The sequence below is a fragment of the Anas platyrhynchos genome, chromosome 15 (assembly GCF_047663525.1).
Source record: "Anas platyrhynchos isolate ZD024472 breed Pekin duck chromosome 15, IASCAAS_PekinDuck_T2T, whole genome shotgun sequence".
In the NCBI taxonomy this organism is placed as follows: Eukaryota; Metazoa; Chordata; class Aves; order Anseriformes; family Anatidae; genus Anas; species Anas platyrhynchos.
The window spans coordinates 11,845,239-11,872,244 of record NC_092601.1 but is presented as its reverse complement, the minus strand read 5'-3'; the positions used below and the strand labels follow the sequence as shown (position 1 = coordinate 11,872,244).

General features: G+C 43.3%; 1 long non-coding RNA gene across 1 annotated transcript in view; it reads right to left on the bottom strand.

Annotated features, from left to right (window-relative positions):
• Positions 1-27,006, bottom strand: part of LOC113845226 (uncharacterized) — a 37,796-nt gene that overhangs the window by 7,981 nt on the left and 2,809 nt on the right. Inside the window, exon 3 of the long non-coding RNA XR_011803703.1 lies at positions 497-689. This is a non-coding gene — a long non-coding RNA (uncharacterized lncRNA). The remainder of the gene's footprint in view (positions 1-496; positions 690-27,006) is intronic.

The window sequence follows — 27,006 nt, the reverse complement described above, 5'->3', positions numbered from 1 at the left end:
TAAAAAAAAATAATCCTGGTTTAAATGCGGTAGTGGAAACAACCCAGAACAGATCATGACTGTTGTAGCAAGCCTAAGTGAATGCCTGCTTTATCAGCAGAAATCCAGCAACCCAGACACTGGTGACTCGATTTCAGTCTGCTTCCTAGGAGCTTCTGGCTGAATTTTTTCTCTCCCCCATGCAGTGTCAGTTTTTTAGACACTCATAAATCCTTTGTTGTAGTTGTTTTTCTCACTTAAACTCACCCTTTTTCAGGTATGAGCTCAACTACAAAACACGGCTTAGTCAGAGCTAACCCTTGCAGAGGAACGAAACACTTTGACTACTAAAGAAGCAATTTGCCTATTCTCTGTTTGGCATAGTGCGCAAATACCATGGCTGCGATTATAAAGAGAGCCTAGTAACAAATCTATAGCCAGAAGATACAGTATAACACACAGCTCCACAAACTTCAGTCGGTCTCTAAATGCAAACTAGTCTAACTCGAATACATACCTGGATCTTGATGGTCAAGAGTCTTGACATCCACTTCTCAAAATGTCTTTGGGAAAGTCTGTGGAGGATAATACCAGGAAACCACTTTCCATTCACACATTTCTAAAGGCAAGCAGTTTGTCGGTGTTGAAGGCAGCCATTTGCACTCTCAGTGCAGTATTTTTGGTGTGTCTGTGGTGCTACGGTCCATGTGCTGTAAGTCACAGAATGAGATTAGCTGATATATATTTTCTTTATAAGCACAGAGCCATGGAAGCATGCAGACCTCTGAGGTCCAAAGCCCTGCAAAAATCATAGCCTGTAGGGAGTTACTTTTCTATAAGCATGTAGAATAATTGCTTTGTAGCCAGAATCTCTGATTTGAAAATGAGTTTTTCTTCTAATTTCATCATTCCCTTTATTAGGACACGCACTAATCCTTGTCCCAGCAGGCACAGCCATGCATTCACCAGGGGTGACCTTCTGGGAGTGACCGCATTTCCTTATCTTTCTGCCATCCTGGATCTAAGAACGGGGGAGCCTGCATGCTGTTTACAGCAAATAGCATTCATCATCCAAAAGACAGCCGTATTGTACTCGTATTAAACTATGTTAATTGCACCTAATGGGGGGAAACAGATCTAGCAGATGTCCTCAGCTGAAAGCTGGGGAGCTGAACCTGATTGCAACCTGATCACTTGTAGGGTGAAACTTTACCATTGGAACAAACAGCTTGAGTGACTTGGCTCTCAGGACAAGCAGCAACACATCTTTATGCTGTCTAGTCATTTTGACCATAATGACAAGTGAATGACATTATTTGGTGATGATCACACTTTCTTCTAGACAAATCTGAGCACTTGGATGAACATTAAGTTAATTTGATACACATTGATTGAGGATGAGGCTAGAGACAGTCATCCAGTTTCTCTGCGCTTTGGCTTCCCATTTGTAAAATGGATATAATATTTCTTCAGGGGTGATGCAAGGACAAGTGAGTTCAAATTTGCAAAGGTCTTCATAATTGTTACTGATGGGGAGGAGGCACAGCTCCAGTACTGCTGTGATCTGATCGGGACAGCCCACTGCAGCCCTCACTGTAACACCACACACAATATGCTTCAAAGTGCTATGCACCACGGGGGTGGACTGCCACCCTGTTAGCCCCACCCCATAACATGTATCTAATAGTTCTTTCTACATGATTCTCATTTTTTTTCATAATGTTCTATATACGACTGTACTTGAGAGCTACACATATGTTTAACCCCCACAATAACACAAAGTGATCTTGAATTCAGCCTCTTGTGCTACCTTAATCCAGCAAATCATCACAGTTCACATCTCTGAGCCTTGGGGTTTTCCATCCAGATAGGTTTGCAGATTAAAATTAGGCTCTGTTCCTACCTAGCAGAAGAAGAACAGGTCCATATTTACAGGCTGAAGTGGTAATACAGTTTCTCTCTTTATCTCCTGAAATAGGATTTAGCATCCAACCAAAACTACCCATACAACTGAAAAAGTGAATATATCAACATATAGACACATTAAGATGCCTACAAGAATTTCTGTTATTAGGTCAGTGCTAAGCTACCAACTACAGAGGACTTTCGGTGTAGATGATGACCATTACCTCACACTTAGGTCTGCAGCAAGAACGAATTCCTACAGACTAGGGGGCATTTCTTCTAGAGGAGCTATTTCTGTGATATCAGTGGAGCTGTCCTGAGCTGCACCAGCTGATGCAGCAGCTCACTGCGGTTACTTATGGTTGTAAATCTGCTGAATAAAATGCTCCAGAAAAAAAAAAAAAAAAAGTCTCAGTAATAACTCAATTATTTCAAAAGTTCCACTGTAAATCAGCAAGACTACCTATATGGGACTTTAGAGTGACCAGACTCGTAGCTTTGGGTTAGTTCATTAATGTCAGAGAACAGCTGTGCTGTGGCTGCTTTGTGTATTTACCACAGGTTGGAAAAGCATCTTACATGCTGCGGGTAATGTAGCTCTGTAGCTAGGCTTTCTAATAACCGGTTTTGCTTTGCAAAGATGTATGAAAGCTATAAACAATGACAATACCTGCAGGTTCGTCTTTTATAATTTTTCCTTTGTAGAAAAGCAAACTCCAGAATATCAGCATATGCAAGAGCCAATAAAAATTGGGATGAGGATACAGGAGGCTCTTATGAATTAAATTAATGTAAATCTATGCCTACATTGTTATGCTGATCTATGCAGATTCCTTTTGTTCATTTAAGATGCCACCAGGTTACTTATTTGTGTCTGCACTAGGGGATCATCCCGCACCAGGCATTATTGATTTGCTCTGTAAGTGTCACAACCCAAAGGCGAACAACTGCAGCTAAGCTCACATCCACTTACTCCAGAGACCAGGCTTTATTTAACCTTCTGTCCAAACAACATGCCATGACCACCACGTTTACCTGTTTGACTTGCAGTGCTGCCTCCAAATCTCCCAGGAACGGAGGCAAAGTTGAGCTTTGTGTTAGTAAGAGGAGTCAGGACGTGCCACTGGGGAGCCCCATCTCTCCTCCAGCCAGTTCCCAGCAGCCCAGGATGAGGAGATGTGTCTGCTGCAGACTGAGCTTTCAACCAGCTCCATTCTCACTTCAATCTCAAAATATTATATTCAATTACATAACTGAATTCATGTCTGATTTAGCCATATCTCATCAATGATTAAACAATTAAACATTATTGCACTTCTATCTCATGCAGGAGGCATCACAATGAAATAGCGCATTGGGAAGAAATGGACAAGGGAGCGATTCTGGACAAAGGTCCAAAAGAAGGACAAAACCCTGACAGCAGCATTTAACGAGTGCCTGCATTACCACTTTGAAGAGCTTCACTGTTTCAGGCTCCCCAGCTCCCTGCAGCTGGCAGACAAGATCATTGTTATCCGTTATCAAATGCTGGTTTTCAGCATGAAGCACAAAGTAAGGCAAGTGTTGTACTGGAGGCTGAGGTGCAACGGTTTGCTCCAGCTGCTGGGGCTGCCGAAGAGCTCCTTCACACTACATGGAGCCTTCCCACACGGGTACCAGGGATCCCAGTGCTCTGCACCCCCCGTGGTTTGGGCTGGATGGCTGTAGGTGACGTTTCCTCCAGAGAAACTCAAAGCACAATGAAGTCAACAGAAGGCTTCAGCTTTCAGGAGCCATCAGACCACGCTTTTGTTGCTGCAGTTGAAATCTGCACTGGAGATGCTTTGATGAAGCCAAGAACATTCAGTGGCAAAGAATTACCAGTGAAACCACTGCACCCTCTGAGAATGCTTTTCACCTTTGGCTGCCAGAGGCCAGGTTTTACTGGCACGCCACAGCTCCAGCCTTCTCTCTCAGGCATTTTGGAGACGCAGTCATTTAAGGACAAGGAGGAAGAATCAGTAATGTGCTGTCTTGGCAAGCCTCTGAAGCTCACCTCCATTTAAAAATTACTAATGGGCCAACCAAATACAAGAAAGTTTTCATTAAGCTATTGCCAAAATGCATTTCACTGTTTTTAAAAGATCATACCCATGGTTAAAAAAAATAAAAATAAAAATAAAAATAAAAATAAAAATAAAAATAAAAATAAAAATAAAAATAAAAATAAAAATAAAAATAAAAATAAAAATAAAAATAAAAATAAAAATAAAAATAAAAATAAAAATCCATGCAGAATTGTTAGTGAAATGTCTACAAGAAAATGTAAAACTACCATGCCTTTTTGAGATTTTCCAGAAATCTGGAGGATGTTGAACTAAAATTCCTGGACCAACCCCCCTCCTTAAAGCTGCTATCCCAGGTAGCATTCATGCCACAGGCTCTCATCACCAGCTACGATTAGATGCAGACCAGGCAACAGATATTATTTGCCTAACTGGCATCAGCAAAACCCGAACCTTTCCCTTCAGTTCACAGTTCACACCATCTAAAGCCAATGCTCTACCATCAGTTTGGTTTGGTTAACTTTACCCTATTATTTCCCATAGTCACCCAGTATAATTACCTGATCTATAATTTCTGTTGTCATACACAGTAATATAAATAGTATAAATGGTTTATTTCTATAAGAGCACAGCATGTCCAGATTGCACCAATATTTTATTTTTCTTTCTTTATGTATGTATGTGGTTATCTAGGTGCTTACTAAGTATGGAATTATTACAATAGCTAAGAATAAATTGCAACTGAAAAGATGAAAAAATAAGACTGGAAACAAAATGTGACCCAAATGGTGTCTATCTTTTGTGCCTGCTGAGTACCTTAAAGCAAGCCTGGTTCCAGAGCATTTCCAAGGAGCTAAACCCACCTCTATGGTGGCAGTGGCCAGGGATGTGACATCTTCCTTCAGAGAGCAAACCAAGCCTTTACAAGACACAGAGCTTTGTCCTAGAAATCCCTACCTTTCCAATCTCTTGCTGCTAACCTAAATACCTTCCCAAACCAATCTGCATCCAGCTCAGAAGAACCCCACTGGGTGCATATGAAGGCAAAGGAAACCTAAATGTAAATCATGCAGGGCGACGATGCATTATTCTGATTAGTGGTGTCTCTCACATCTCCAGAAACTGTAACAACTTTGTCTTTAACTGGCAGGTCGGAACTGAACCACTTGTATTTTGCAGGATTCTTAAAAGCAAATGAGATCCTTAAGGGTGTCTTTTTTAATCACCAATTTAAATTCCATCATCTTGACAGTGATAAAAAGTGACACCCAGAATTCAAGCAAGAAAGAAGGTTTGACAGGTTTCCTGGAATTAAAAGGAGCTTTATGCAAATAGGCATCTTTACAAGAAGGGAAACAACATCCTCATTTATTAAAAAGTGACTCGGGTAATTAAACAAAAATTGGAAAATTCTGTGTTGGTGCAATCTTATCGTAATGCAGCAAGACCATTAACACATCCAGCCTTCTGATACATTACTTAGTGGTGGTAGCTTCTGAAGCATTTAGCTTTTAATGTCTGATTCCAGATTAAGTGGTCTAAATACATGCAGAAAGTAGCAGCAAGTTCCAGAAAGTTTATGAACTTGACCTTGCATCGCTTGCATATCACAAGCCTGAGCAGATTCAGTTCAGAGTGCAAACACTCCATATGAATTGTTCGATCACGTTTACTTTGGACCATGTAAAAGGAAAAAGAAGGGCTATGGGTGGCATTTCCTGATAGATGGGACGAGGAAGACACAACCAACACTACGTGCTACTCAGTTGCTCTGCAGATGGGCTGTGTGCATATCAGAGAAACTCTCCTGCTCTCAGAGAAGCTACGAGCTTTATCATTAATGCTGTGTGCTTCATGTCTCACCAACACACAAAATTAAACAGTGTGAATTATAAGGCAGGTACAAAAGGTAAACCTCTATGTTAAAATCCTATACCCTCACTCAAAAATCATGTAACTTTTCCTTTTTACATATAAAATACCCTTGCTGAAACCTACTGGTATTCATACAGAAATGCCAATGGATACAATGGATGATTTCGGCAAATCTCTTACCCTGCAGCTGCTCAAATACTGTGAAATTTTGAGAGAGAATCTAAAGGGTTTTTTTGCCCTTTTATTTATTTTTTTTTCCCTGTAATAGTTAATGGAGAAGTAAAGGTTGAAGATCCATCTTTTGAATGACAAATTGCATTGAACATTTTGGAGTTGCTTGCTCAGCCATGGGGTTGGCTGAAATTTTGAGTAATCAACAAATTTTTAAAAATTCTAAATAGCCAGTAAAGAAATGCTAAAAAACCCTTGCTTTTAAGACATTTTTCCCCTGGGTCTTTTCCCTTCTACAGCATTTTCACAAGCTTCCCAAAACCCAATTCACTTCTCGAGCTCTCCAAGTACTGTAATACATTGTCACAGCTCTCCTGCAGCAGTACATCATCCTTCATGCCACTGTACAGCCACCATAAAGACAGCATCCCTGAGTGGGACTGCTGTCATGATGTAATATAAATAATTATAACGACTGCTCAGAAGGCAAGTTTCAAATCTCACAGTCCCTCACCTTCCTTTCAAGAAATAAAGGTGGTTCTGAAAAATGGAATAATATGATTTATATGCAATTTTACGTCTTTGAATTTTTTTTTGCATTTCCCCCTGATTTTTCTAATACTAAATTGTAGCATTACTACAGCCTATATACGGTACTAAAAGAACAAATGAGTACCGATGGGAGCAGTTTTCTGGGACGTATACATAGGCTTGTACAGGTAGCCCATCATTACTTACAGTTAACATCACACAGTTCCCATCCCACTAGAATATTCAGGCACAAAGTACCATGAGCAGCAAAGCAGCCGCCTGCCAGAGGACCATTAGTTAGCTCACGCCAGACACTACATACATTATTGGTGGCAGGCTTCTACTTTAAGAATAATGATAAAAAAGCTTGTAATTAGAAGAAGCCCCAAATGGTCCATCACTAGGAACCGCGCGGCCTTTGCAAATGCTTCAGCCAGTCTGCTGTGCTGGATTAAACCTGACACCAACTGGACAAAACACCGAGGTCTCCGGCAAAACAACTTGATTTATTTAAGGGAAGATCACGTCCAACTTCTCAAATACCAGGAAGCTTTGGAGTAGGGGATCTCTTTGAACCCAGGGCTGAGAGACTTCACCACTATGAGCTGCACCTTGGTCTATGGGTGGCTGCACTCAGAGTGCTCTCACCTACAGCCTGGGCGTATGGGGAGCCCCAGCCACGAGCACACAGAAAATACAGAAATACACGTCCTACAGAAGTACCCTGTGCCTACAGAAATACCTGTGTCCTACAGAAACACACCAACAGCAGAGACCTGAGTCACTTCCACCTGCATTCACCCCCAAACCAGGACTGCTGGTGCAAAGCCATCGGGGTAGCAATGAATCATTTGGGCTGGGAAGCTGTCTGATTGCATCCCTGTGTCGCTGCCAAAAGCGCTGCCCCAGGAGGCACAGTGCTGGGGCATGACTGGTGCCAGTCCTTGGGGTGACACGGCCACATCAGGGGGATCGCTGCTGTTGGTACAAGTCTCCTGAGCTACCCGTAGCGGGATTTCTGCACATACGTGCCCTGTGTGAATTTCAGGGTCCTAACATGATCATGGGAATGTGTTTGGTTATAGAAAACCAAGGATGAGCAAGAAAGCAAAACCCAAGCTTCACACTTCAAGGATTTTTTCCTTTGCCCCAGAGAGCTTGGGTCCTGCACAAAACAATGGTGTTTAGACTTCAGCACCAAGCGCTGCACAATTGATGGGCTCAAGAACAACAAGCTGACGAGCGGATTTGGCATTCCCACAGCCAGAGCCCAAAGATTTATTGCACTGGAGCGGTGCATGTCAGTTTTCTTTCTCACTGGAGTCCCACAGCAGATTTATACGTGATGACGTTAATTGAAAAGGAATAAAGCCAGGCTTTCTCCTAACAACTGGGGCCCCCGCGGCAGCTCGCGGCCGGCCTGCCTGGCAGCCAGCAGTGGCTCCTCGCTCGTCTCGGGCACCTGGCAGCCAGCACGGCCACTCGGAGAAATGGGGGCACAGCTGGCCTCTTGCTTGAAGGATGCTCCGACCCGAACCTCAGCCAGCTGTTTCCGAGGAATCTATTAATCATCCCCAGCTCTAACACAATGCTAAAATACATCTCTTCCCTCGCCAGCTTCTCATGACCCAAATGGTTAATGATGTCTTCTCTACATGCCTAAGAGAAGATGGGCTTCCTCCTTGTAATTCAGACTAATGTCTGCTCTTTGGAGAAATATGAGAGCCCTAGCCCTGCTTTACGGCAGTGTTTGTTTCTGTAACTTAACCAGGCTCTGCTCTGGTTGTTCGAGCCTTCCTGCTGCCATTGACAATACTACACGAGAGCTAATCCGCGTGTTTTGTTTTCTGGGGCATTTGCCAAGTTTGTGGTGAGTAAAGGCTACTAGAAAGAAAAACTTAAAAGAAAGCAGAGTGGAGTAAATAGCCAGCAAGCTGTTATCTCTACCGCAGGTTCAAAAATAAGTGGGAATTGTACTTGCTGATCTTTCTTGAAGGCAATGCTTCAGCAGGATCACAGCATCTGCTTGGATAAAATACAATTCCATCTCGGAAACAAGCTAATACTTTGCTCTCTGTATTTGAGCTAATCCTATCCTTAGCTAGGGACTACAGCAAAGGTAATGCTAGGCAGCATTTCTGCAGATCCAGCCCTAAAGAAGTGGGGCTGGATCCCTGCATCTCCCTTCCTCTTTGCTGCCTTGCCAGGAGAGCAGACCTCCCAGGGGGGACACACTGGCCTCATTCTGCTCCCTTCAAAGTTGCAGAAATTCACCTGGGAGCACAGACAAGTGAAAGCCCAGGTTCGGGAAGGTGCTCCAGAAGACCTATCTCACTAAGAGATGGCTCCGGGATCTCCTGGGAGAGGCTGCTTATCCAAATGCGGGCGAGCAGCTCACTCTCACCCCTCAGCACCTCAGCTCTGTGCTGTCACTGCAATGTCCGACTCAGAGGGCGAGCAGCTGCTCACGTCTTGTCTTGTGAGAGGTTTTCCAGGGTCATTGTGTCCTGATGGACACCCACAGGTCCTGCTGCTGCCTCCACTCCCTCCTCCTGGTGCCAGGAGGCTGGCTCCCTGCAGAAACGACCAGAGAACGCCATCCCAGGCAAAGGGTGGTTTTACTGAGGTGAGAAACCTTCTTATTGCTTCCCCGGATCTATTGGCTTTTTGTTGTTTCCATTAACTTTTATGAGTTTAATAAACATGCCTGATTTTAAAAAATAAAGTATTCTCCCAGCCTGGGAAATTGGATTTTCCATCTAGTCCAAATGCAACAGCCGTTTTAAACTGCTCACCAAGAGAACTGACTGCAATGACACTTCTGAGCATTTCGTATTGCTTCCCTGTGAGTAACATGTAGATGATTTGGAATACAGCCACTAAATTAATTGTGTTCATTGTTGTATAACCCCAGTGAAAAAGCAAAAATAGCAGAGAAAAATCATCATTACCAACGTGATGACTTCTCAAAGTCTTTCCTGCCCAGCTGCTCATTGGCCAAATTGTAAACACGGTGACTCCACTCGTTAGTGCATTTGATCTATTTTGTGATGGTAAAAGTCAGACTTAAAAACAGCAAGACTAATACAGCTACTTGATGATTCCTTACATAAAATCAGCTGGAAGTGTTAGTTAGGCCCCTGCCCCAGAAATATGTAAATGATGGCTAGGAAAAGAAAGGTTTCATGGCCAGATATAACCTGCTCCCTTCCAGTTTTCCTTTGGAGCTCCCCAACCTCACAATTACCAGAGCACTGAGCTAGCTCAAAGTCACCTTTATTTAAGCAGCCGAGCTGCAGTATGCGCATGTCCCTGCAGCCCCGGTTCTGCACCAAAGTCTGGCTGCATTAAAAGAGGTGTGAGCCCTCCTGGAAACCTGAAAGGTCTTCACAAGGACTGCAAGCATTACATGATACATGATTACAAGTAAGACAACAGCTGAAAAAAAAAATCAAGCTAATTTCAGGACTGCAGGACCTGCAAAGCAGTCAGGCTGTCCAGAGAGCTCTAGAAAATGCGGCTGGATACAACAAGCTGCAAAAATACTCACACGGGGCTCAATGCAGGCATGACCGGGGCATCATGAAGAGGAAACTCCACTGACGTTCAATAGTTCCAGCAGTGAAAGAAGGAATTAACTAAAAATCTGCATTCCTTTCTGAAACTATAGTATATATTTCAGTGCCTTTCCAATAATCCTAGAATTATCATTTAAGGAACACCAGGATTTTTTTTTCAGCCTCTGTGTAATCCTATTTTACCCAGCCTAGTCCAAAACACACCTAGGCTACCGCAAGCCCAAGAAAAATTACACCAAGTATTTGATAGAAATTGAGCCGTATTTCCTGATGACTCCCAAGCCATTGCACTGGGGTGAGCTGTAATGAGGTACGGGCAGGGAGATGAAGGCCTTCCCCTCTCCTCAGCTCATGTTCACATTAGAATTATAAATGCATTTTCCAGCAAAACCATATTATTTGGCCCAAGGCCTACGGCAAAAAATCTCAATCTGACGTTTAAATAATGCCAAGCAATTTGCAGGATACTAGTAATCTTAGATCAATTGCCCACAAGCTGTTTAAAAAAAAATATAAAAACCCCTTCTCCGCAGTGCTGAGGAGAACGCGAGTGGGCTGCAAAGCAGTGGGAAGATGGCTGAGCTGAGGGGGAACAGGGAAACAGCCCAACAGACTTATTGCTGTTGGGCAATGAGCAGCTGCAATCCAAGAGAAAAAGCTATTTAAAAGCCTACTTCCAATGGAAACACTTCTCTTTACACCTGTAAGCTGTATAGAGAAACTAGCTGCCTTATAACTATAGTCTTCCTTTGTGTTTGTTTGTTTTTATATTAGTTATAAAAATATTTGGGGGATATTATAACCTTATTTTATAATTTCCAGCTGTCAGCATTACGATTAATCCTGTCCCTCGCTCCTGCTGCAGGTTTCTGTGAGCACTAGGCCACATCTTGATCAATACTAAACCGGACACTTTGTTTTTAATTTGATTACCATTGACCAGCTTAAGGTTTTGAATTTCAAAATATTCCAATAACAAATGTATCACTTTATATTTTCCATATGTGAAGAAAAAGTGGCATTATACAAGTACTACGGCTGTCATCCACCTACAGACCCAGCTAACAAGAGCCGACTGTCGTAAAGCCACATTACCGGACTTGATCAATAATCAACTCTAAGGACAAAACTGAGAAGCAGCCCTGCTGATCCCAGTGACATTTCAGTGCCTGAGGGTAAACAAGAGGCAAGTGTGGAGCTGTCTCTTTTCGATGGTCCGCAGCTTTCTGCCATCACTAGCAAACACAACCTGGAGCTGGGTCAGGTAGGCTGGCTACTGCAAAGGCTTTTTGTCTCTGCACCGTACACATCCCAGCCAAGTCGGACCCTTTACCTGGGGGACAGAAAAGCCCCAAGCACGGAGCTGTAGGGTCCCTTCCAGCAGTAATTCAGCCTAGCTGGAGACAGACGACTTAATGCAATCTTAATGTGATAAACTGCTAACTTGATTGGATTCAATGAGATGTAAATTATTAGATTCAATAAGTACACAGAGACCATTTCACCTTACACTCTGCTTGGGAGGATTCTGCCTCCAGTCTCTTCATCACTCCCGCTAATTGCACACAATGCATCACAGGGATGGGAAAGGGCTGGGACTTAAGGTTGTCCTCTAACTCCCCACAAGCCAACACAGCACTCCCTCCTGCAGAAACATTTCTTTTATTGTTAAAGAACTTTTTCTCAGAACAGCGGCGATCGTGTATGGGCACAGACTGATCTTCAGTATGGTCAATACTGAACTAAAGAATAACTATTAATCTACATTTCTGGAAAATTCCCATACACTTAAGCCAGAGAACAACTTCTCATGTGGACTCATTCCTAGTAACTACAAACTCTGTGGCAACAAGTAGACTTTTATAGCTTCTCATTCACTGCAAGATTCTTTAAAATCTGTTCTGCTTAATGCAGGAATCAGTGCTACTATTCCAAAAAAGGGGAAAAACGCATGGAACACCATGAAAATATGTACAGAGATATTCACAAAAATATGAGCCCAAACCAGTGTCTCTGAGCTTGTAAATCTCAAGTTGGATTTACATTCCCTTGTGGTTTTTAAGCATTTTGAAAAGATTTCTTCTTACAGCCGTCTCACATTCTGGCTCAGACAAGTGATGTTTCCTAATTTTGTTTAACTGCTGTCTTTCTATTCAGAAAAAAAGCGCTGGCTCACACTCGTACTCTGTGTTGCACACCTTCCCTTCACCTTAATTTTCCCTGTCTGCCATTTGGCGGTTTTTATTTTTTACCACCCAATCTCCTCACACAGTATTTCAGAAGCTTCCAATTGACCGTGACATAATTCCTAAGTACTGCTACCCTTTCTGACAGCCTTTGCTGGGATGAAGGCACACTTCTGCCTTACAGATGTAGCTTTTGTCATTGGACAAGTTCCACAGACATTTCTTTAATACACAGTCCTTCATTTTAAAAGCCTTTGAGAAATAACTTAACATAGATAACACACAACCTCTTAGACCTATCACGAACAATGTCCTGCACCGCTTAGCAGAGACCGCAGGTATTTCTCCACTTCAGGCATCCCTGAAGGAATTCTTTAAACAAAATGCTCCTACCTGAATGCGCTAAGCAGTTTTATCCTGAATAATGGTCTGTCAGAATCACAGTCTTGATTGATGTGTGCAAAGGATGAGTTTATGGGTTCAAAACCAAATCAGAGTATTTAATTTCAGACTCCGCACATCATGGTGACTTTTTCATTTTGCTTTAGGGGAGAGTTTCGGTTCCTGGCAGGATGGGATCCCAAATGATGTTAAGCAATGTTCCCATACAGCTCCCCAAACACAGCCATTCACAATGACATTCTTCATGTCTCTGTGATTTTATCATGTGTTGCTATGACAAACGGTACCTGAGGAGTTACCACTGCAGAACAGAGCCCTTGGAATATGTCTGGTGGACAAAGCAAGGGATGCCCTGGTGCTCTGCAATGAAGCAACAGTCAGCACCTAACATTATGGTTTATTTTTGGTTAATTATTGGCTCATTTTCTCCTGCCTTGGCACGGACCAGAGCTGGCCAGGGTCTGCCATCAGCTACGCCAGCTTTTCTGAGCCACAGCTGACACCATGCCCGGGACAGCAGCAGTGCCACAGCCACAATGGACTAGCCCAGCAAATGTTTCACAGCCTGATGGGGAGGTGGATTTGTCTCTTCCCTCTGTAAAGAAGCCAGTTTATCTGTGAGAAACGGCTGCTGGGTTGATAGTCTGGCTCTGGACGACTGGAGCAGCCCACATTGTCCTTCTCGTGGGGTTTTCAGACTGATGCCTCCCACTTTGAAGTTCTCTCTGCTTCTCCTCTTTCAACCTAACACGCGGTTTATGGACGTTTCAATGTGCAGTTGCTAAGCAGTGGCATGGCTAAGAAGCCGGTAATATCAGCAGTATCTTTAAAATGACACTTCTGGGCATGCAAGAGCTTCTCAGGCAGCTCCGACTGGAACTGAGTTTCACACTGCTTGCAGTTCTCAGAAATGCAACCTGGCTGGCCTCACTGGCATTCCTGATCTCATTTATTTTCCAACACTTGCACAGACAGGTGAGTTGGGGAAGTAGAAATTACTCAAGGAAGTAGAGAGTAATTTCTTTTTCCTCTCTCTGTGCTTCCATGCAGCCTTAGCTTGTTTTTTCCCCCTTCCTTTTCCCTTTAATTAAATTATCCTTGTCTCAACTCATGAGCCTTTTTTTCTTTCCAGCATACTTTCTCCTCCAACAATTCTTCTGAGGAGGGGGAATGAGAGAGTGCTTGAGGTGGAGTTCAGCTGCCCAGCAAGGTAAAAGCACTGCAGCAGCCCAGATTAGAGCATGCCTTTGGGATCCAAAGCCAAGAATGTACAGCATGGACATACAGATAATTAGAGGCTGGTTTCAGCTCTGCTGAAATCAGTGGACAATAGAGAAGGAGGCATGAGGAGCAATTGCTGCCCAAGGAGAGAGGTGCAGCCTGTGCAGGGAACTTGCTGAAGCATCTTCAGCATCTTTGGGGGATTAGATTTGGGAAAAGAAGGCACAAAACTAAGAGATGGGGAAATCGATTTGGCTTGAGGAAACACTTTGGGATTTGAGGTAGCTTTAAAGAGAAATAAAGCCTGAGCTGCTTTTAGCAGGAAGGATCTTTGCAGGATATTTGCCTCCAGAACACTGAATTCTAGTCCAGATCTGCAAATTTCCTTCCTGACTCCACACCACCACCCCACTGCCACATGCTACTGTGAAAGGTCAGGTAAAAGCATTAGAACATTGTTTTCCCTCAAAATTGTTAATAGCCAGATCTGAGAAACCCAAAAGGAAGCCATAAAGCTCATTCTGCCATATTAACACAAATAGGGACTTTTATTTCCCCTTGACTTATGTGTACTTAGCCCTATTATCACCAGGTGTCAATGCACAGCCCCAAGGACAAGATCTGAGTCCAGCTTTAATTAGTTTACTGTAATGAGGTAAACCACGCTTCACCTTTCCAAGGAAGTCATTACTTGCACTCTTTCTGCTTTTCAGTACTCGTGCCACCTTCTTCATTTGCAATGGGGGTGAAGCAACCACCTGGTTCCTTCAGAAATGCAGCAGAAACAGTACAGTAAATAGAGACACGAGGACAAAACGCTCCTGAAAATGACGCTATGGACCAGACGTAAGCTGAGATCATATCCAGTGACAAGGCAAGCTGCCGTTAAGAAATGCTACCTCATTACTGTCCTGCTTTGGCAGTGACGAGGCCAGCCAGCTGCTCGCTGAGCCTTCGGACACAGCCCCGTGTATCCCTTATGCGCTGAGCATCCTGAACCTGACATAGCTATTTCCAGCACACGGGACACAGCAAGCTTCTCCCTTGCCCTGAAATCAGGGACACGAAGGATCCCCGAACTGGGGCTTCTTCCCAGCACTTTCCCTTAGCTAAGAGAGCTCACAGAGTTTAAAAACAGAATAAAATAATAAAGCCAGACTTTCAGATATACCTGGCTATCAATTTGTCTAGGACATTTAAGAGGGAGCTAGGGATGAAGGCAGCTAAGGGGCAAGTTTCCAGGTTTTGTAAAAAAGTAGGTGAATAAAACATTTATTTCTAAAAAGGGGGCCTTTCTCTTTCACCGTAGTTCTGCTGTCACACCGTGTTTTCCCTGCAGGAGCGGGGATGGAGCAGCTCCCTCTTCCAGGGAGCAAAGGCCCCGTGGCTCCTTTGGTGATGGGGTCTCTGTGAGAAATAAGGGCTGGTTCTCAAAACACACTCATGGGAGGCTGTTGCCTACGTGATTCTGCAAATCCTTGCTGTCAGTCTGCTCCGTAGACACCTAAATATCTTTCAGAATCTTGCTCTATGTAAAAATGGAATAGGACCCCCTCTGGCTTAGGGGATACTAAACAATCTGTTCCTGGAGATTTGCATTTATTTTTTATTTTTTGGAAAATGTATTGCTGCCACAAAAATTTATCTCAGGTTTTAAAACCACCTCAGCTATAAAAAAGGATAATATTAAGCAAGAGAGTCATGAAATAAGAATGATCAAATACTTTCAAGCCTTATCATCAATAAAACTGTAAAGTTAGCCACACCAGTTCACTTCAGGGCATGTGCTCACATTTAATTGAATGATTGTTTTAATTTTTCATTGTTTAAAACCACTCAACCACTTATCAAAAGCCAGTGCTGCTCTTACAGCTGAGCACAAAAACTCCTTGCTGGGCTACATGGAAAAGTCCGTCCTTTTTCACGAAATTGGGTCCCTGTGAGAGCTGCAGCCGCACAATGAGACCCGTGGCTTTCCCTGGCTGAATGCCCACCAGCAGCCACACGGCACTGAGACCCCTGGGGGCAATGCTGGCTGCAGGAAGGCTCGGGCAGGGTCCACGGCCACCCTCAGTGCACCCAGGGGAACCCAAGGAAGCCCAGGTGTGCAGAAGCACAGCTTTGTGCATCCGATGGTGCTCAAATGGCTCCATGGGGACCATCACTCACTTTTATCAGAGGAACCCGGGGTGCTATACTTTCTGCCAAACTTCCAAGAGGCTGTTTGCCTCTCTGGCTCCTTTATTGAATCTCAGAGGTTGAACTTTACATGAAATAATGCAGATACAGGATAAGCATCCTTCTCCAAATAGGTTTAGTACATGGATAGTTTCCTCTGGGGTCTGATGGTTCCTGCAAGTCTGGACAAGAGTTAAAGCAATGAGTACCAGTACTGGCACAGGAAATGTGCCTGCTGCCTTGTTAATGTGAGTGATGCCAACAGGGAATGCCCAGGAGGTCTGAAGTCCGTACAAAAAGAGAGCCAACCATCTCCACCCCAGAGACCTTCCATTCTACACAGTCATGGTGAAAGCAAGAGGAAAGGCTTTTCTCACCCACGCAGCTGGTACCACGGCTCTTACCTCCTCCATCAGCTGGCCAGACTGGGCAAGGCAGTCACCACCACAGTGGTGGTGATGGCAGAGCCACAGGGGGACGAGGTCCGTTACCTGCCACCTCACAAGGAGCACTGGCCGTGCTGCAGGAAGGGAAAAGGGGGCTCCAGCGCTGCTCCTGCCCCCCAGCCCTCTGTACAACCCTGGCAGTGTCTGCAGGGGCTGACAACGCAAGGGAAAGCTCCTGAGAAGAGAGGAGCCAAATTCCTGGGCAGTGTTGCTGGGCTCAGCAGAGCACTTCAGTGCTCTTGAGTTTCTCAGTTTCTTCAGAAACTTAAAAATCCTTTTGAACCAGGGTTTTGATGTGTATTTAATTCCCTGCTGAGTAGACCTAGAAAGGTGAGGTATTCGGGTGAACCCAGTGGCAAGATAAGAAAGCTAAAGCAAAGGAAATTGCATGCAACACTTGTGCACGTACACACACCCCACCAGCTGCTTTCTTTAGGAAAGAGGAGGCTGGACTCTGAGAAAAGCTGGATTTTTTCATTGGTACTAAGGCCACAAGCCAGCTAAGCGAGTTCAAGGCCCTGTCTTCATCTGTTTTTTCCAGGGCAGCTTTCCCTGCAGTGTTCATCCCCAGCAGACCAAGAGCTTGCCAGACAGATCTGCAAATTAAGAGTTGTGCATACAATGGGCACATAATTTGAAAATCCAAACTTCTGCACCTTCCAATTTTTTTTTTAATCATCCCCTATTGTTTCATTTATCTTCTTTGTTTAATTTGCTTTTTAAATAACAGCTTGATTCTGGAATGCAAACACCATATCAAGGCAAAAGCTGGGATGCTTGAGAAAAATAATTCAGCTTCTCCAAATCAAATGTCCCCAGTTTCACTCCCAAAGTGTTTGCTGAATATCTTGTGAATCCACAGAGAGCTTTGGATCTGCTGAAACTACAGTTGTTGGGTTTGGGGCTTAAAAAAAAAAACTAACAAAAAACACAACTTAGTATTCACTGAAAGCAACTTCCCATTATGATATTGGTTCTGTCATGTGATAGATTCTAAAACCATGAGATGTTACACAGTAACTGCAGGACTGTTCAGTCTCTGGAGGATGAGCTTCTCCCGGGCCCTCAGCTGATCTGTGCAAGCTGATCTTTGCTGCTGTGCAGTACAGAAACTTATCTTTTCTTTAAAATGAAACTGAGAACCTTATGTAATTGAATGACTCCAGCATCAAATATTGCGATACAATCTCAATTTGGAAGCCTTGCAATTGCAGATGTCCTAGGGCTATAACCTATCATTTCTCTGAGTCTGGGCTGTCTGGGTAGAATTACTGCGGGCTTTCCCCACTACAGCAGATAGTGGAGGCTCCAGGGAACCAATTCCAGGTCCCCGATTCTCCTTCCTTTCTATGTTCTGCATTACTTTTAATAGTCCACTGTTTTGCCACTGTCAAGGAAACTACCACAGATATACAGTGAGCAAATGGATATAGAGTGAGCAAATGGATTCTCTCGTGCCACATTCCTGTGCATGAAATTCATCTCATCAGCAAAGATATGAGAAGTGCAAGGGCCACACTCTCACGCAGATGCTCACTGAAGCCTTCCTCACATCTGGGGAACCTGCTGGGGTCAGCCTGCAAGCAAAAACTAGAAGCTTGCACTTCCTCAGCCCTGTGTGGCCCAGACACATTGGAATTGCCCACCTGAGATGACAGAAGGGGCTGAGATGCACCCAAATTACACCAGATGGATGCTAACACTGAGGCAAGATGCTAATTCCTAAAATTATCAAATCCCTAGAGCCTCGTGCAATGCTATTTGTCTACATTAAGTCCTTGAGTGCAATTACCAGTGCTAATGGTTGCAGGGACAGATTCCAAAAGAATGCTATTTAAAACTTTCTGAACTGGAGGGTTTGGGATAACGCTACAGCCAGGCAGAGAATCTCTAGAAAAGAAGACCAAAATGTGATTACAAGTGGGCCATGCTCACTAGGCATTTTAAATTAAATGAATGTTATACCAGGACACAGAACCTTGAGAAGGAACAACCTGGATTTTTTTGCAAATGCTGCTGGTGGTTGATATCCAGACACTGGTCATTAGATCTAGTTTTATTACAGCCATAAAAGAAGTGAGTCAACAGCTTAGTCACATCAGGCCGGATATGCTTCAAGCACAGCCCGAATGAAAGAATGAAGTTAAACACCGAGAAATACAAAGTAATTAAAAAAGATCCCTAACACCTTCTTCCCTGAAACAGCAAGAGGTGAACACACGGGGCAGTCCTCCAGTAAGACTGCGTGGTGTACAGAGGGAGAGCGGAACATGAATTTAAGGGAATGCCACAGGACATACCAGTACGGCAACCTGTAGGCTGTCACTGCCAGCTGCCCTGGTGACTTTCAGAAGTGTCAGGTAGTTTTGTCCTCCAAAAGTAACGCAGAGATAGATAGCAAATCTGATTCTTGCCTCACAGCAGTATGGTACTTGCTGCCTGGTAACTCCATCTGTGCAGAGACCTCCTCAGTACAGGCAGACACTGCTGGCGTGAAGGCTGCAGGACAGGGAAATGGTCAGCAGGCTCAACACGTCAGGTAAGGATGGAGCGACCTCTCAGATGGGATTCAGAAGAGTCTGATGGATATATTAGAGCATGATTTATTTATTTGAAATCAAACCGGTCACTAAGCGCCATACCCTCAGGAAGAGAAAAGAAAGATACGGTGATCAGGCTAGGGAGACAGCAAGGAAGGAAATCTTTGCAGACGAGTCAACTGGGTTGTGTAACTGCTGGACTAGAAAGTAGCCTTTTCTAGACAGCGTGGCAGATTTACGCCTCTCCGGGCTTGACTCCAGAAGGCAGGAAAGTTGCAGCGAGCTTTTTAGAATGTCATTTTATTTCAGTGGGGGTATATGATTAAGGCTCGATACTGAAGGAGTTTAACGACACTATATCCCCAAGGGAAACATCAAATATATAGACACAATCACATGTGCCCTCATATCTGATGGCAAGAACTAGCACTTTCTATTCCAATTAAGAATGTGAATGGGATTGGGGTTTCGGGAATAACACACCGAAGAGCACCTCTCACGGTAGTTGGGGTGGGAGTCAAGGGACTGCTGATCTGTTCCTGAATCCCCGGGGGCCATCAAAGGTCTGGACATTGCTGATGTTGCTGTAGGCAACTAATAAGGTCTGCGCATCTGTTTTTCTGTTGCACATTTGCCATGTGCAAATAATGCTATTAACTCCTCCTTTGGGACCAGCAGATGAAATGGATGATATATTTGTACATGACGAGGATTAATATGAGGAAAAGTGAGTATGCCACCAGAGGGCAGTGAATAAAACAGGTTGGTTTGTTGTTTGTAAGAGACAAGTTACAAGGATAAAACAACCAAGCCAGCTAAATTCTACATATACACACTGACAGACACATCTCATGCTGGATTCAGTGCTGATTTAGAGCAGGATGGGGCTGGAATGGCGTGGTGAGATTCAGTGGAGTTACAGAGATACAAAATCAGTTGAAGGAAGTGCCAAGACTGCCTTGTATTAGAACAGAGCCGTGAACATGTGTGAGAAGGGGAAAAAAAAAAATAGGGGGAGAACCTGCATCTAAATACACAGAGCCAAAGGCCTCCAGCAAAAGGAAAGCTACCCAAGATACCGACCCCATGTTATCCCAGTCACGTAGCCAGGGACCCACGTGAAACTGCCTTAATCCTTGCAGATCATCCCCCCCTGGGGCACTCCCCTGCCCTGCTGGCACAGACGGTTACCCCAGCCCAGCCCTGCCTTTGCCACCAGCTTCTCCCGGGAAGGGGGAGCTCGCAGGGCTGCAGGGGACACCCCCATCAACCCCAGGGGCTATTCTGCACCTGGACCTGCTTGGGACTGCTCCCCTGCAGTCGGAGCAGCTTTCTGAATCACTACGGGATATCCTTCCCATGGATCTGGAGAAGGTGGGGACCACTTCCACAGCTCTCCTGCGTTACTCTGCTTTGTCCTCAGAGTGCAATTACCCGAAACACAGTCATAAGACACAAAGTACAATCCCTGCAGCTTTTGGGCATCCCGGTATACTGGCTTACAGATAGAATTTGAAGTAGAATACGGCAGATAGGCAGAGCACTCTAATTACTGATTTACATTAAGAGGAAAGTTTAAAAGCTAATAGGACATTATTAGAATAATGATCCCTAGCTGTTCTTCCAGCTGAACATCTGCCATTACTAATTAAAAACAAGTTAAAGTCAACCTGTTTAAAGAGAAATCAATATTTACGGAAACTAGATACGACTCTAGTGTTAGATGTGGTGCCGACCTACAAGAACCTCCCTACCCGCCATACCACATCTTTCAAAAAGTGCGTTGGCTATAAATTGGTGCCAGTGCAAAAAACACCTTTGTAAAGCAGTCAGAAACTTGACTTATGTAGGGCTTGTCTGTCTGTTTCATTAGTCTGCTGCCCGGTTTTAAAAGATTACTACATAAAATAACACGATACCCACTTTCTGAGTTTAGGGTGTCATTTTTTCCAAAAGCAGGTTAGAAATTACATTTCAAGTGGCAGAGGAAAATCATCTTCTTGCAGCCTCTGTCTTTCCTGTCTGCATCCCTGATTGCTATCGAACAGAGAGTCATTTTGTGGAAGTGCACAGAATCTGCATCAATCTAACTACATGGGAACGTAAGAGTAAATCCTAGAAGTGAAGGCATATGGTTACAGAGAGAAAACAATTAGGCAAAAAAATTACAATAGCAAATAGCTTTGAAATCCATTAGCTACCTCAAACTGAAAAACAAATGCTTTTTTCATCCGTCATTGTACAGCCATCACAAGGCAGAACAAACCCCTGAAAAGGAGGAAACGCTCGGCTGTCTGATCCAAAGCATCTTTTAAATTCTGCCACTAGTATTGTGCAAGAGAAGTAATTTTCAGAAATATGCATGTTCATTCAAAGACTAAACAGTGAGTATCGAACCCATGGCGGTAGGCGCAGCACTCCAATGCCTGCGTGCTTCCACAGGAACTTGACACAGCTACCAAGGGAGACACCTGCATTATCTGACCCAGGAGCACCAGCCAGTACAACCAGAGGAAAAGGGATGGGGTCCTGCTGCTTGTTTTCCCTTCCCTCTCATATAAACCCAAGTCTGATGAAAAAAAAAAAAAAAACACAACTAAATCTAAGGCTGACTTTGGAATTTAATTCTGCCATTGGTCCCAACAAAGCCCTTGCACATCAACCTTCAGGAGCAGGCACATGACTATTAGCTATCTCACTGGGAATGTTGACCACTGATGACTTCCACAGACTCCAGGTAAAGATCAGTGGCCCCTTTGGAAGATACTATGCCATTTGTTAAGCATCTGGAAGAAAAGCTCTGTAGTAGAGTAAGTGCTCCAGTGTTCCCAGGCCAAGAGCAGTGGGAGAGAGAAGAGTCAATGGCACAAGAGTCTCTGCTTTTATAGAAGTGTCCAAGTTGGACTTCAGGGGCCAATAGAAAGCAATGTGTGACCTTGCATTTGTGATTTCCATGGACTGTGTTATTAGAGACTTCAGTCTGGTGTATGTTTTTGCAGTGTGGGAGCAATAAAGAGCAAAGGCAAGAAATAAAGAGCCTCCGGGTGCTGACATAAAATTAAATCCTGACTTCTCTTTCAAGTTCAAGGTAGGAAAATCACTGCCATATGTCTTTGTCAAAAGTGTGCCCAAGCACTAATATCGTCAAGGACAGCCACTTTTGCCATGTAATCTTACCACACTCCGTATATCATCCAGAGCTACTGTGGACTAAGATGTAAAACAAACTGCTAAACCCTTTTCTAAACATGCTGGCAAGCCGGATTTGGCCCCATGTAAGTAACTTTGGATTATCGCTGCCTGATCCACAGGGAGACCAAATCTCCCTTCAGGGCAATATCTGATTAGAGAAGAAACAGTTGTCAGCCTCTAGGAAACTGCAAATCATTTTTTGTTCAAACCTACAGGGATTTTTGCAAGGCCTGCTGAGCCAATTTAAACAGAAAAAAAAAAATCTGAGAACCCTGCAATAACATTCTCTGCAGTTTTCTAAAAGCCAGATCCCGCTCATCCTACTCAGTGAAGCAATTTTACTGAAGCTAATGAAACTGGTCCCCACGTAGCAGATAGGCTTACTGCAGCTCTGCCACCATGCCCAGAGAATCGCTTGATTGTCCCTGGTGAGTTGAACTGCAACACTTACTTCGCAGTTACATCACTCTCCCTGGAATACTGACAAGTTCAATTTTCTGTTTGTTTTCTTCTTTTGTTTGTTTGTTTGGTTTTTTTTTACTCAGCGATATGTTCCAACATCTTTTCCTCCTGCTGAAGACTGAGGTAGGTGAGCTGCAGAATAAACATAAGGATATCAAAGCACTGCACCTGCCTGTAAAATGACATGAATTTAATCAAAACCATTTCTAGGCTCAGGGCTCAGACACACTACTGGTCTTGTTGCTCTTCCCCTAGGCAACTGCTTGTTGTGCCTCTAGAATAGGCTTGTACATGCGTTTGATATCACCGGCAAGTGACCAACCGGAGATGTAGGGAGACTGCATTATTTGATTTCTGATTACATAGAGCTTCCTTCTTTTTCTGCTCTCACTGGCTTTGTGGATTACAGTAAATCTTTGGCTAAACTATGCCTGATTCTGCTTTTATGCCTCAAGGTAAATCAAAAGAAACTGAGGCACAGTCAGTGGAACTACCTGAAAGTAAGACTGAGTACAAAGCTCATTAGGGTTTCTCATAGCACTAATTTTTTAATAAGCACTAACTCTATCTAGAACAAATAAATAAATAAATATGAAAAGACCAAAGCAGGAAAATGCATGTCCACTGACAGACAAATTACTCTTGCTGAAAATTTAAAATAAGAAGCTTTACAGCAAGGAAATAAAACCAGGTGGACAGGGGGTTTATGGCACTTAGAGCATCCACCTGTAGGAAGGTTTTTTTGCTGTGTTTGCTAAGTGTGATACCTCAAAATACCCGCTATACCTAAAAAGGGAGGAAAAAAAAAAAAAAAAAGGATTTTGCTTCTGATAACTTTTGTAATGGTTACATCTAATTCAAAGTGCATCAGACAAGCAAGAAGTTCAAGGAAGCCAGACCCTTTAATCCAGTTAATTACTAGGGGGTATAGCATATGAAAGCCTTATGTAAAATGAGAAAGCAATCTTATTCTGCTCAGGCTGGCTGCTCAGTTGGTAGATGGGCAGAAGTTAACGAGGGGCCCTGCAATCTATTTAATTGGCCCAAAGATCAGAGTATGCATCAGCCTTTTGACCATGGAACTGTGCTCCTTCATGCCTCCCGGTCCTCCCCATGGAAAATGAAGGCATCTCTGCAAGACGTTCCCTCAGCTCTGCCAGGCGCTCAGAAAGAAGCCCCACACGAGCCAGTGGAAGAGCTGCCTTCACTGTCCGAGCTCCCACAGCTGCATGGCTCGCCTCTGTGCATGCCTGTGACAAGCACACAAACGGCAGCCGCAACTTCTGACAAGACGGGCTCTGTAGGCTCCTCGTTAGCAGCCAGTGATGACGGCTCCGTATAGAAAACACTCCCTGCTCTCATGAAGAGGAGCATTGATTTGGCTGGCACTCATTGCATTACTCCAGTAAAGCAAAGGCATCAACAAGTAGATACGGGGAAGGATTATGTTTTCTTAAAGGGAAGAAGAGCTCCAAACCTAAATAAAAATCGTACTGTTATCTTGAGATATAGAGGGTGAGTTTAACTGGACGAACTAAACATGTCATTTGCATGCAAAACCCTAAACTAAACCCTACGTAATTTTGTGATCTGACCCTCAGATAAGGTCTAATGGGGTTTAGCAAGATGAATGTGAATGTTTAGTTATGCTGCTAGTAACCAGCATTCAAATTGAAATAGCTTTTGCATTCTAGTACAGACAAGGTAATTCACAGCATTTTCTTTTTTCAGGAAAGTAAAAAGGAGGCTTAGAAAAATCAGCTGCTAACCCAGATATACCCTGTGTCAATCGCAAATCCTGAAGTATAGTCCTAATATTTCTTCAAAAGACATACATCAATTTTGCAATAATTAGAACAAGTAACAGGTATAATTAATTTAAAACAAGATAATCTGATCTACATTCACCCTTTTACCCTTTTTCTTAGTATTCACAGGCTGAAATTCACTTCTGCTAAGTAGCAGAGTAAGTTTCACCTCCATTTGTCATCAGCGCACTGCTAGGTTTGTGTGCATGCCACCTTTTCTACAGTTAAGCCATACAGCATTTCAAGACCAAATGAAAAGGTAAGTATTTGAGTATTTTATTGGGATTTTTAAAAGTTGAATGATAGTAAAAATGCAAAGAATCTCTGTGACGTGAATGCCATGTGTTTTCTTTTCACCTTGAGAAGAGGACAAATTAGCTTCCGTCTTCAGAAGTATTTGTCAAGTAGTTATATTTCAATCCTGATTTATTTATGTCTGAACCCAGCAAAGCACTTAAGCGTATGCTTATGCTAAACGTGAGAATTAGCCCCTTAACTTTGTAGTTAAGCATCATACATCAGACAAGCATGGAATCTAGGTCTATAGAGCAACAGTATCTACCACCATTGATTCTCCTTACTTCCTTATCTTGCAGAAAGAGTCTAATTTATATTGTGACTAGCGGATTAATTTTATCTGAAACACCTCTGATACGCTGACTGTTGCAAAAATAGCACTAATTTGTCATAACCACTGCAAGCTGGACGGGTCATACTGAGTTTATCTCAATGCACATTTCTGCCCCATATTTTCAGGCTGACCTGAAAAGAATACAAAGGAAGATCAGGTGTATCACCTATCAATTAAACCCAAACAAAACATGGTTACCCTCTGTTGTTTTGTAATGCTTCTTTAAAACAGCAGACGCTAGGTTAAATCTCCTGTTCGGGCATTTATCACATCTACTTTCTGTTCCCTTGGAAAATATACTCGTAATACTGCTCAAATGAATTACAATAAGATTTTTCAGTTGAAACCTAAAAGGGAGTTCAGGGAATAAACATTTACTTTTAGGGGTGAAAAAGCATTTAGCAGCTTTAAACATGTTTTCAGATGGCTCAGATTGGCAAGGATCCATTGCAGCCACTGTTTGAGACCTTCAGGTCTCCAAGGAGCTACAAAGCCAAAGGATTAGCAGGTGTCTACAGTGGTACAAAACCGGCTGTGAATGAAGTGGTACGAGGGTGCTGGCTGTGAATTAACAGAACAAGCTGAAGGAGCCACGACATACTCATGATCTGGTCCCACAGCCTTCCCCTAGCAGTAGTCAACAGAGCAACAAAAACTTCTCACCTTAAAAATGAACAAATCTTCACTGCCCTCCTGTAAAACTGTCTATTCAGAGGCACTGATGAGGTCCCCATAAAGAACTTTCATATTGACATTTCCTTCTAATGGTTCTTATGAGAATGCTAGAAGGCCTTCCTCCCTTTGCAAGCCTGGAGAAACCTGCAGGACATTACTGAGAAAGACAGTCATTTAACCCCAAAGTAAAATTTGATTCAATTGACTCAATTGTTTTGCAGGTTAACAGTAAGAAAAGATGCAAATATTGAAGAAAAGGGTTTAATTGCAGAAAAATTGTATACAAGCATCTAATGAAATGAAGTATAATCTATGACTTGCCAGTCTTACAGGTATAATTTGTTCTGCAGTAGCTCTGAGATGAATCCCTCCATCACTGCTACATAGCTAAGAAAACCTTGATCAGGCCATAAACCAGTTTTCTTGCCAATGTCCCTTGCCTCTTGCAACTGCTAACCCCCTTTTTGGCCAATCTCTCCTCCTTTATGAGACTCCTCAACCTTTCCACTGCCTCTCCCAATCTCACACACACAGACCACATGTTAGTCTTCCATTTTCACCTTTGCTGTCTTCCAAGCAAAACTCATGCCACTGTCCTTCAACAATATGACATTTAGTTCTTTCAGATGACTTGAGTCAACTCCTCGTTTCTCCTGAAGTCACCACTGCCTTGCTCCACAGCTTCAGAGGAAGGCGGTAGATGTGACTAGCATGTCACTCGAGCTTTCTTCACTGCTTGTGAGTTTGTAGGGAGACTCAGTTCTTCTGAAAAACATAAACCTAACGCAGTTCAAGTGGCTCTAGAATTTTAAAAGCAAAGTATAAGCTCCTCTTATGCAAGGAATAAACTGCTCTTTGGAAAAGAATAAACATCACTCATTGTTTGAGCACGATTGTTTATGAGATGAGAGTCAAAACTCCAGAGCCCTTCTCCTATCGCTGTTATCCAAGAAGCAGACCACTGCCCTTCTCACTGCAGGCCTGATGATACACGTAAATGTCATCCCTTTGGAAAGTGGCTATAAAACAGTGAGGACATTAAAAATAAACATCTTTAAGTAGAAGCAAGCATTGTGGTTACTTCTGAATTGGCTTTATTGATGTTTCTTTATGTCTGAGGTTCTGTTACTGCAGAAGTCAGAGAGTAGAATAACCAAAACCGTTTCATTTAGGCCAAGAAT